The sequence below is a fragment of the Arachis ipaensis genome, chromosome B02 (genome assembly GCF_000816755.2).
Source record: "Arachis ipaensis cultivar K30076 chromosome B02, Araip1.1, whole genome shotgun sequence".
Taxonomy (NCBI): domain Eukaryota; kingdom Viridiplantae; phylum Streptophyta; class Magnoliopsida; order Fabales; family Fabaceae; genus Arachis; species Arachis ipaensis.
The window spans coordinates 82,482,297-82,494,710 of record NC_029786.2 but is presented as its reverse complement, the minus strand read 5'-3'; positions in this window follow the sequence as shown (position 1 = coordinate 82,494,710).

The following is a 12,414-nucleotide window of genomic DNA, read 5'->3' as shown; positions in this document are numbered from 1 at the left end:
AAAATGTTACATTCCTAACCGATTTGACGTTAAAATGATATCGTTTATCTGAATGAATAAAACCAAATAAATCTCTTAACAATTTAAATTTTAGAATAAGTTGATTATATGATATTTTTTAATTATCCACATTAGTACTTAACAGCTATCTCACTAACTTAATATGCCAGATTAGTACTTAGATGAGCACATAAAAAGTGGAAGGAAAAAAATGATTTGTAGACATTTAAAATTTCTTCTTATTCACAATTTCAGCCAAGTAAAAGAGATGACGAAGAACATATTTGATCAGAAAAGATCAAGAAGAGAACTTGTCAAAATGATTATAATGCATGAATACTCACAATCTCACATGGACTTGTTGAACAAGTGATGAAACTTTTTCGGTATTCAAATTCTTTCAGAAATCCCAACTTGTAACACTATCAAAGGCGAAATTATAAGAATTTATGAAAGCAAAATACTGAAAATACTATTCAAAGTGAAGGTAAAATTATAATCACATGCAGCAAATATGTGGACTTTTAACCAAAAAAAGAATTATACGACCATTATAACTCATTTTAGAAAAAGTTTAAGGCCAGCAACTTTGTTAAATTTTGGTCAACATATAACCAGCAAAAAAAAGTGAGTCATTGGATAAAATTTCACATCAATCTCACACCATTAAAACCATTATTGATGGCTATTTAATGACTACAAATCACAAAATTGCTGACCCCTAACATTCCTCCTCATTTTATTGATAATTCTTAGATATTACAAAATCAAATATTCAAGTACATATATTCAATTTATTACATATTAGCTTAACATGTATTATTGTGCGGGTTCAACTGCTTTTTTATTATTTTTACAAAATTAATTTTGTTTTTCGATGTCGTGATCTGTTTGTTAAGTGATTTCAGAGCTTATAGGACAGGGATGGTCTAGAGGAGAGAAAGGAAGCATGCATGAAGGGAAGGAGCATTGAAAACGGAGCTTTGGAATTTTAGCACCGGCGCGTGTGCGTACCTTGCGCGTACGCGTGGATGTGCGCCATCAAGATTAGCGCGAAGGAGCCAAAGCCAGGAGCCGGCACATTTATATGGCTGAGCCAGACTTCATGGACGCGCGCGCACTCTTAACGCATGTGCGTGTATTGCAAAGCTCCAGGGATGCGTACGCGTACTGTGCGCGTACGCGTCAATGCCACACGTGACTTTTAAAGAGAAAATATGACTAGCGATTTCAGGGCAGTTACAGACCCTGTTTGGGGCAGAATTCTGGCGGAAAAAAGTATAAGAAGACCAAGGATTGAAGGGATCCACATCTATTGCATTATTTTTAGATATTTTCTAGTTGGAAGTTATATTTTGTAGAGAGAGAAACTCTACCTTCTCTCTAGCTTCTCTTTAGGGTTTTGTTTCTCAAATTTCCAATTCTTTTGTATTCATTGGTGAGATCTATTGTCAATTCACTCTACATTGCTTCCTATTATAGATGTAGATTCTCCTACTCTCAATTTCGTTCTTGTTGTTCAAGTTACTTGTGTATCTTAGCTTTTGGATGTTGTTACTTCTATTTGCATTAATACATTGAGGTAATTTCATGTTTTTAGTTGTCAATTATTGATTGTTGTTAATCTCTTGTAGTGGATATCTTTGATTGCAAGTTTATTCTCAATTTTATAATGTCTTTCTTCCTTGCTCTCCAAGTGTTTGAGAAAATGCCAACTTTAACTATGGAATAGACTTTTCCTACTTGGCTTGGAAGTTGAGATATTGGAGACACTTGAATTATTAATGTCTTTTGTTGATTGTCAATTGGAAATTACTAATTGATTTGCATGTCACTAAAGCTAGACTTCTCTAGGATTAGGCTAGGATTTGTGAATCCAAATTGATTACTTTCACTTGACTTTCCTTAGTACTAGAGGTTAACTAAGTGAAGCAATAACTAATTGTGATTACAATTGATAGAAATAATGATGATAGGAAGTCCAATTCTCACTTCTAGCAAAGGCTTTTATTTTGCTTGATTCTCATTCACACTATTAGCTTGTTCATTGATTGCAAGAAAATCCAAAATACCAATACAATCTCTAACCAACAATGTGCATTGTGGAGCACTCCTAGGGAGAACGATTCGGGACTCATCCTCTCGGTTATTGATTTTAGATTGTATGACGTGTAATTGCGTGTCAGTTTAGACTATACTACGACTGCGTTTATTGATAAATTCTACACCGGTATAAAATCACTCATCAAATGTCTACAAAGGTTCCCCCTGGTATGGCTGACCGGTTAGATTCTGTGGTATTAGGATGTGTTACTGTAGCGGATTGGGAATATTGTGAAAAAATTAGGAGATATCATAGGATTTGTGGGAATAGGGAGGATGAGAAGGACTATGAGTTGGTGTCGCCTGACCCCGAGGAGAGGGTTAGTTTTTCTTCTTTAGATCGGGCAGAGCGCCCTTTCTTTTATGCATATGATTGCTTTTTTACTAAGTTGGGTGTTACCCTTCTTTTTATTGAGTTTGAGATCGACATTCTTTGGAACTGTAATCTTGCCCCTTCTCAACTTGATCCCAACTCTTGGTCCTTCATGAAGTCTTTTCTATTTTTGATGACTCCTTCCATAATTTCAAAAACTTTTATTTCAAAGTCTGGGCCATTGAGGATGTTCACCACTTTTTTCTGGATGAAAACAATGAACCCACCTTTCCTCTTTGGTGGCAAAAGGATCCTGTAGTTCTTAAGTATTCTTTAGAGAGTCTTGATGAGGTGGAGAGGGCCTTTGTGGGTGTTTTGGAGGAGCACTGGGGGGAGCCTCCTCATTTGGATACAAAGAAGTTTTTAGAGGTTCATGCTCTTCTCTGTTCCGAGCTAGGTAGTGCCCGACTTCTTTAAAGTTTTTTATTTGTCATGGTTTTGCCGTCATCCACTATATAACTATTTTTATCATTTTCTTTTTCAAAGATGGCTTCAGGCTCCGATTCGATGAAGGTCTTCCGCAAGACTAAGAAGGCAGTGGCCGCCCAGAATTTGCATAGAAAGACGTCGGGGGAGGGTTCTTCCCAAGTCCCCCGAAGAAGCCGGACTCGGGTCCTCAGGGTCCGAGGAAGATTATCCCGACTCCTCAAGTTCGTGTTGCTTCTGTCGACCCGTCTCTTGCGACTTCGGGTGCTGCCTCCTCCCCTTCATTGTCTGGTCCCTCTCCCAAGAGGCAAAGAACTACTGGTGCTTACAAGCTCAATGATAAGGATTTTGATGGCATTGCATTTGCTGTGGAACACAGCGCTCCGTATGGTTTCGTTTCAACTGATGATGTGTCTATTCTCCACCATCTTGATTTTATATCCAGCAACACTATCTAGATGGCCAACCTTAGCGCTGCACTGTCGAGGGAGTTCAAGAAATCTCCTATCAATGCTACCAGCGCTTTCCTTGGGAGTGCTAAGGCTGATTATGATAGGGTAGAGGGATTGAGGCTTGAGCTGGAGGCGAAGAATATTGAGCTGGAACTATCTTTGGAGAAGGAGAAGGCCCGGGCTATTGCGGCGGAGGCAACTACTAACTTGGCAGAGGAGATGACAAAGAAGGAAAAGGAGAGCTATACTCGGACTTATGGGGAGCTTCTTGAGGTGAAGGAAAAGCTTCAATCCTCTTATGATGACTATGCCGAGTTATAGGGGCACATAGTAAATGGCATGACCGCCTTGTACGAGAACTTGAAGGCTCAAGCTCGGGTGCTTGCTCTAGATGCCGACCTTACCTTGTTCAGTGTGGATAACGTTGTTAAAGATGGTAAGATCATGCCAGCCCCTGATGATGATGAGACTCCTCCTCCTGATCCTTTTGCCAAGGCTTTTGTGACTCTTTCTGCTGAGACATCCCGACCTGAGGCAGACCCCGACGTGGAGATATTGAATGACCCTAATGGTGTTGTCGGAGCTGTCCCGATTTCAATCATTCCTCTAGCTCCTCAAGATGCGGCGACGGGGGCGAAGCTAGACCCCTTGTGAATTATCTTCTTATTGGTCTTTTGATTATGTGTTGGTATGGTCCGACTAGTGGACCTTTAAACTCTTTATATTGTAATTTTTTGAGTAGCTCTTTGACACTTACAGTTGCTTTCTAGCAACTTTTAGTTTTTAATCAAAACACCTTCACTCTTCGGTTGTTGTTAGGTAACCTTTGAGTTTTTGGTGCTTTAACTTTGTTTTGACTATTCTGATAGTGTGATGGCTGACTTCTGAGGAATCTTTCTATCCTTTGGTTGCTGTTTTACCCCTTTCTGGTCTTCTTCTTGGGGTGATGCTCCTTTGTAAATTTCCTGCTTTTTTAGCCTAGCCACTTGTTAGAGTCAGGTGTTGGTCTTTTCTAGCCAACGTCCTTCTTGACGACCTTGAGGTAGTGTTCTTTCTCGAACTTCTACCTTTTGCGCGTTGGTCTGCACTTTTTCTAGTTGTGTTAACAACTTTTTCGAGTTACTTTGTTCTGCTTTTGGCGATTTTGTCCTTGCAGCTCGGTGTTTGGTGTTGCAGGCCTTTAGTCAGTTTCCAATAACTTTTTAAGTAGTGTTCTTATTCAGAACCTTTTCTTTTTAGTTTATTTGGACGACTTTTGAGCCTTATTTGGGCTTGTGACTGCTTTTGCTTTTTAAGCAGCATCTTTTTCAGACTCCTACCCTTTAGCTTAGCAATATTGGTGCTATTTTTCAACCTTTTTCGACCTTCGCATGGTTAGGAAGGCGTCGTTCCACTTTCAGTGATCCTTTAGCTGATCTGACTTCTCTGTCGGACATTTTTAAGTTATTTTTTGCAATCCCGTTTTTTATCCGACCTCGCCAGGTCGCTTTATATGAGTTGCTTTTATAACTTCTCACATTAATTTGGACCTCGTCGCTTCACCTTGCCGACCTTTCTTGATCGGGCGATGATTTTTGCATTTTTTCGAGCATAAATTAATGTGCCTTGGTAGGAAACTTTTTAGGGAATCTCTATTTTTATTAGAATAAAATGCAATGAATCGAAAAATGTAAACGAGAGTATATACATATATGGGGTTACCCTGCAAGTCGGGCCTCCTTCAGGTCTTGGTCTGGTACCTCATTAAAAGAGCACACCTTGGCTCAAGACCTTTCTCTAGCTATAGTACCTTCTTAGGTTACAGGCGTGCCACGACCTCGGGAGCTCCCGTCTTTGGAGGTCAGCAACCTTGTAGTAACCCTTTCCTAGTACTTCTGTAATCCGGTATGGTCCTTTCCAGTTGGCTGCTAGCTTTCCTTCCCCTGACCGACCTGCTCCGATGTCATTTTGGATTAGAATGAGGTCGCTGGTAGCGAAGCTTCATTGGATTACCTTCTGGTTGTACCTTGAGGCCATTCGGCGCTTCAGGGCTTCCTCTCTGATCCGAGCTCTTTTTCGGATTTCTGGAAGTAGGTCGAGTTTTCCTTTTGTGCTTGGGAGTTGATGTCCTCATTATAGAAGATCACCCTAGGGGAGCTTTCATCTACTTCCACGAGAATCATTGCATCCATTCCATAAGCGAGTCAGAAGAGTGATTCCCCCGTAGTGGAGTGTGGTGTTGTCCGGTATGCCCATAGGACTTGGGGAGCTCTTTAGCCCAGGCTCCTTTGGCGTCCTGTAATCAACGCTTTAATCCGGTCAATATGACTTTGTTGGCGGCCTCCGCCTGTCCGTTGGCTTGTGGGTGTTCCACTGAAGTGAATTGGTGCTTGATTTTTAGATCAGCTACCAGGTTCCTAAAGCCTGTGTCAATGAGCTGAGTCCCATTGTCCATGGTGATGGAGTAGGGAACCCCAAACCTTATGACGATATTTCTGTACAGGAACTTCTGGCTTCTTTGGGCGGTGGCGGCGGCCAATAGTTCTGCCTCGATTACTTTGTGAAGTAATCTATTCCTACAAAGAGGAATTTGACTTGCCCCGATCCCTGGGGGAATGGTCCGAGGATGTCGAGTTCCCGCTTTGAGCTCTTCAGGGGGGCAATGTGGAAGTTGGCGTGCTTCTGACATGGAGGGCATGTCTTGACGAACTCGGCCACTTCCTTCTGTAAGGTCGGCCAGTAGAAGCCGGCTCGGAGTACCTTTTTGAATAGAGCTCGTGTCCCGAGGTAGTTGCCGCACATGCCGCTGTGGACATCCTTTAGGACCTCTTTTGTGGCAGAAGTCGGGACGCACTTTAGGAGGGGTGTTGAGATTCCTCTTCTATACAGGACGTCGTGTACCAAGGTGAAATATTGTGCTTCCCGTATGAGCCTTTTTGCATTCTTCTTTTCTGTAGGAAGTATTTCAGATTTGAGGTAGTTGATTATGGGAGTCATCCACCCTTGGTCCTGGTCTGATATGTTTAAGACTTTTTCTTCCTTTGAGGTTGACGGGTGTTACAAGGTTTCTTGGATGAGGCTTCTATTGTTACCTCCTGGCTTTGTGATGGCTAGTTTGGATAGTGCATTTGTCCGGATATTTTGTTCCCGAGGTATGTGTTGGATCTCATATTCTCTAAATTTCTCAAGCTATTCTCTGGTCTTGTCTCGGTACGTTTTCATAGTGGGATCCTTCGCCTGGTAGCTTCCTTCTATTTGCGAGGTGATTACTTGTGAATCACTGAAAATGGTAAGCTTCTGTGCTCCGACCTCCCTAGCCAGCTTTAAGCCAGCCAGTAGGGCTTCATACTCTGCTTGATTATTTGAGGCAGGGAACTCGAATCTTAAGGAGAGTTTGAGTTGGGTCTCTTGGTCGCTTTTTAGTATAACGCCTGCTCCACTTTTGGCTTTGTTTGATGAGCCGTCGACGTAGAGGTTCCATTCTATGGGGATCCCTGGGGTGTCTGTGTACTATGCGACGAAGTCAGCCAAGTACTGGGATTTGATGGGAGTGCGAGCTTCATATTTTAGGTCGAACTCGGATAACTCGACTGCCCATTGTAGGATTCTTCCACCTAGGTCTGTTTTCTGCAAGATGCCATTCATGGGTTGATTAGTCCGTACTCTGATGATGTGGGCTTGAAAATATGGTCAAAGTTGCCGGGAAGTGAGTATGAGGGTATAAACAAACTTTTCTATCTTTTGGTAGTTTAATTCATCCCCTTGTAAAGCCTTGCTGATGAAGTAGATCAGTTGTTGTCCATTGTCATCTTCTCTTACTAGTGCTAATGCTATCGCCCGACTTCCTACGGCGAGGTATAGTATCAGTTCTTCTCCTTGTCGAGGTCGGGTCAGGATGGGTGGTTGTCCCAGGAATGTTTTAAAGTCTTGGAAGGCTTTTTCGCATTCTGGAGTCCATTCGAACTTCTTTCCTTTCCTTAGTATTGCATAGAAAGGGAGAGATCTTAGTGCTGATCCAGCTAGAAACCTGGACAGGGCCGCTAGTCTTCCATTTAGCTGCTGTACCTCTTTTACGCAAGTCGGGCTTTTCATGTTGAGTATGGCTTGGCATTTGTCTAGGTTTGCCTCAATGCCTCTCGGGTAAGCATGAACTCTAGGAATTTGCCGGCTTCTACCGCAAAAGTACATTTTGTGGGGTTTAGCCTCATCCCGTGCTTTCTTATGGTACCAAATACTTCGGCAAGGTCGGGCAGCAGTGTTTCCTCTTTTTGGGTTTTTACAAGCATGTCGTCCACATAGACTTCCATCAGCTTCCCGATGTGGTCGACAAATACTTTGTTCATTAACCTTTGATATGTGGCCCTTGCGTTCTTTAGTCCGAATGGCATTACTACATAACAGTAATTTGCTTTCGGGGTTAGGAACGAGGTTTTTTCTTGGTCGGGTTGATGCATTGGGATCTGGTTGTTCCCTGAGTAGGCATCCATGAAGGAAAGGTACTTGTATCCCGACGACGCGTCGACCAGGGTGTCGATGTTCGGGAGGGGATATGGGTCTTTTGGGCAGGCTTTATTGAGGTCGGTGTAGTCTACACACATCCGCCACTTTCTATTTGGCTTTTTTGCCAATACAACGTTGGCTAGCGACAATGGGTACTTAACCTCTCTCCGGACCGAGCTTTCTGCGTTTTTGTTGTATTGGTTGAGATCCGTGGTACATCGCTAGTATGTGGCACATTAAGCCGGGATCTATGCCGGGCATATCCGCGGCCTTCCATGAGAAGAGGTCGGAATTCTCCTTTAGGAGCTTTATTAGCAGCTCCTTTAGGTCCTCTTTTAGATTTTCACCTATACTTGTTGTTTTATCTTGGGTATCTCCGATTTGTACCTCTTCGGTGTTGCCTTCTGGCTGAGAGCGAAGTTCTTCGTGAACCTGGGCTCCTTCGAGTTCGATAGCATTGGCCTCCTTTCCTCTGGGATCGCCCTTTAGGTTCAGACTTTCATTATAGCATCATCACGTGAGTTTTTGATCTCCTTTAATGGTAGCTATTCCTTCTTCGGTTGGAAATTTCATACATAAATGGGTGTGGAGACTACTGCAGCGAGCTGGTTCAGGGTTGTCCGGCCTATAAGGGCGTTGTATGCGGAGTTTACATCGACGATGATGTAGTCTATGCTTAGCGTCCTAGATTGGGCTCCCTTCCTGAAGGTGGTGTGTAATGGGATCTATCCGAGGGGCTGGATCGGAGCGTCTCCTAGCCCGAATAGGCTGTTGGGATATGCTCTTAGCTCTTTTTCTTTCAGTCTGAGCTTGTCGAAGGCAGATTTGAATAGGCTGTTCGCCGAGCTCCCCTGGTCGACCAGTGTTCAGTGGAGGTTGGCGTTGGCTAGTATGATGGTAATGACCACAGGATTGTCATGCCCGGGGATGATGCCAGTGGCGTCTTCCTTGTTGAAGGAGATGGTTGGGAGGTCGGGCGACCTGCTCCCTTCTCTGACGTGGTATATTTCTTTGAGGTGTCTTTTGCGGGATGACTTTGAGATCCCTCCTCCGGCGAATCCTCCACTGATCATGTGGACATGCGTTTCCGGGGTGTGAGGGGGGTGATCGGCCCGTCTCCCCTCTTCATCCCTCCTTCTCTTCTTAGGCTCGTCCGATCTGCTGGCTAGAAATCGATCCAGCCTTCCTTCTCGGGACAACTTCTCGATGACATTCTTCAAGTCGTAGCATTCGTTAGTGGGATGTCCGTATATCTTGTGGTATTCGCAGTATTCGTTACAACTTCCTCCCCTTTGTGCTTGATTGGTTGGGGGTGGGATCTTTTACGTGTTGTATATTTCCCTGTAGACATCCACTAAGATACCCGAAGAGGGGTATAGTTATGGTATTTCTGGGCTTCTCTGTGAGTTGGTCCTCTTTTTTCCTTGGATCTTTGTCTTTGTCCCGGGAGGGATAGGAGAATCCGATCTTGGAGGCTTCCCTTAGTCGAGAGTTTTCCTCTATGTTAATGTATTTCTCGGCCCGTTCTTGTACCTCGTTTAAGGACGTAGGATGTTTCTTGGATATAGATTGGCTGAAGGGCCCTTCTCGCAGGCCATTGATAAGTCCCATGATAGCTGCTTCTGTAGGGAGATTTTATATGTCAAGGCATGCTTTGTTGAATCTTTCCATGTAGTTTCGGAGACTCTCCCGATCTCCTTGTTTGATCCCTAGTAGGATTGGAGCGTGTTTGGCTTTGTCTTTCTATATGGAGAATCTGGCTAGAAATTTTTTGGCGAGATCATCAAAGTTGGTAATTGACCTCGGGGGTAGACTGTCAAACCACTTTATAGCCGTCTTGGTGAGGGTTGTCGGGAAGGCCTTGCAGCGAGTTGCGTCTAAGGCATCCGTGAGGTACATCTGTCTCCTAAAGTTGCTGAGATGATGGCTTGGGTCGGACGTTCCATCGTATGGGGTCATGTAGGGGGCTTTGAAGTCTTTTGGGAGTTTAGCCTTCATGATTTCTTTCGTGAATGGGTCTTGTTTTCTGTGAGGACTTGCTTCACGATCGGATCGGGTAGTCCTGGCTTTCAGGTCAGCTTCGAGTTTTTGGAGTTTTTCTTCTAGCTCTCTGCGCCGTCTTGTTTCTCTTTGCAGGTCTCGCTTGGCTTTCCGTTGTCGTTCGGCCTCTTGTTCGAGCTGTTTGACGCGATCCTGTTGCTCACGGATGGCATCTAGGATTTTTGTGTTTTGAGGTTGTTTGTCTCCCTTAGAGTGGTTCGTTTCTTTTGGTGACGGTGGTGTGATATCCACGCTTTTTGTCGGAGTACCGTCTTCCAAGCCTGAGGTATGGTCGTTGTTCAGAGGGTTGTTTGCCATGATCTTGGGATGACTTCCAGGTCTCCGGCAACAACGCCAATGTTCCGAGGGTTATCTGAAACAGGGAGGTCGATCTCGGACGAGATTTTCTAGTTTAGTCAAGACTGTTGTGTCCGACTTTTTGGAGCTTAAGGATGCTGGTCCTCGTTCACCGGGCGGTAGTGGTACCTGCAAGAGACTCCGATGCTTAAGTCAGTACGGGCTTTAGACAGGTTTTTTGTAGAATTGGAGTATGAGTTATACCTGGGTGCTCCAGTGTATTTATAGTAGTGTTTGACGATCTTCCTTTGAGATAAGTTTGTTATCTTATCTTATCTTTTGTGGGTGAGATAATATATTTGGCCAACCGCCTTCTAGTAGGCGGTGGCTCTTCACTTTGGCTTCCATGGGTCTCTGGGGAGATCATCCGAGCTCTAATCAAAAGAGGTCAGTAGCAGGCCAACCTTTCAAGAGGTCGGCCCTTTTGTCTTCAGTCGTCCCGACCCTTTAACTCGGACCAGTGTATGAACAGTTGTTATAGTGAATTATGATAAGTCGATTATTGAAAGTCTTCTGTCTGTTAATTCGTTGAAAATTCAAGTAGGAATTTATAATAGAATTCCCAATGTAAGTTACAAAAAAAAAAGGCTAAGTTGGGTCGCGCAGATTCCGTTGGCACACTCCCCCTCGCATAAAGCCTTCTGCTGTTCTCTTCCTTCTTTACTGGCATAACCGATGCTCCTCACAGGAAAACACTTAGTCAGACAGTTTTCTATTCTAATACTCTCTTCAACTCGATCCTAGATTCAACCGATTATAATGGTGTCTTCGGTTGTGGTACAATCAAAACTAATCCGGCTTCCGGCACTAAGTCTATCGCAAACTCGCTTTCTCTCCGAGATGGAGGTTTTGGTACACCTTCAAGATTGTCTTGGGAACTCTCTCACAATAGTAATTTGGTCTCATCTTCACTCGCCTCTCAAACGATTAGCAACTAAAGGTTGAATCCGTTCCATTCCTCATCCTCGTAGTTCACTGTCACTGGGCTTCGAATAATAACTCCGCACAGTTCTTAACACTTTCGATCCCCTAGATATAATCCAACCCGCTTCTGCTGTGTCACGTTGATTCTTTAACCTTCAAGAGCCTAGCCACTCCTCTAAGTTAACTAAATATCGCTCCGTCTCAACAACTAATAGTCTTCGACTAATCATAGACTTGGACTTTATGATTATCAACGTTCGACATGCATTATGAATGAATATCACATATTAATGATATGCAAAGAAGTTAGAAATCCAACTGCTAGTTCATGATTACCTCGGGTTTGAGAATCAGATTCGGTTGCATCCCGGCGTTTCTTATGTGGACAATCTCAAGCTATATGCCCTAGCTTCCCGCACTCGTAACATACACCTAGCCCGGCCCTGCATGGTCTGTTTGGATGGTACTTCTTGCACCTTGGGCATCTTAAGTCTTCCGTTTGAGTACTAGTTCGCCATTTTGAATTCGGATCCAGACGGTTGTCATTCCTTTGGTCATTATTCCGGCGTTGAGAACATGAAGCAACATAACGACCCCTCTTGAAACTCCCCTTGGTGTAATCTTCCTCTTCTTTCCCTTTTTCTTTGTGAAGGATTCCCGGCGATTACTCCTTATCACCTTGGTCCCTCTTGAGCTTTCTCCCATTGCTTGACCTATGTTAATTAACTCCGGACAACCTGTTACCTCCACTGGTATCATTGTATTTGAGACATTATTTCCGCCTTCATTTTCATTACCACCGTCGTTGCCAATTCTAGCTTGTGTTTCCATCCTACACCTCGCTCGCCTAGTCGCAGCAGCCACAGCGCCAATGGCAGCAACAGCGCCAATGGCAGCAACAGCGCCATCGCAGTCACGAAATCGGTCAAGGTACCTACTGGTATGGTTACATCATTACCTCTCCGTCCTTGACCCCGATTACACCCTCGACCGCATCCACGAGGCGCCATTTGGTTCTTGTTCACACCAAATAAGTGATATCAAGGTGATCAGTCTCAATATCGCAAGCCTAGTACTTCAAAGTTCCAAATGCATGCTCATGAACATTCATGGCATATATATCAGTTAGATATCCTAGTTAGCATGTATAGACACTCAGAGTATGCCCAGAAGCATAGTCAGTCCGTCCCTCAGGCTCTATAGGAACGAATTGCTCTGATACCACAATGTAACACCCTACCACACAGAGTCTTATGCTTA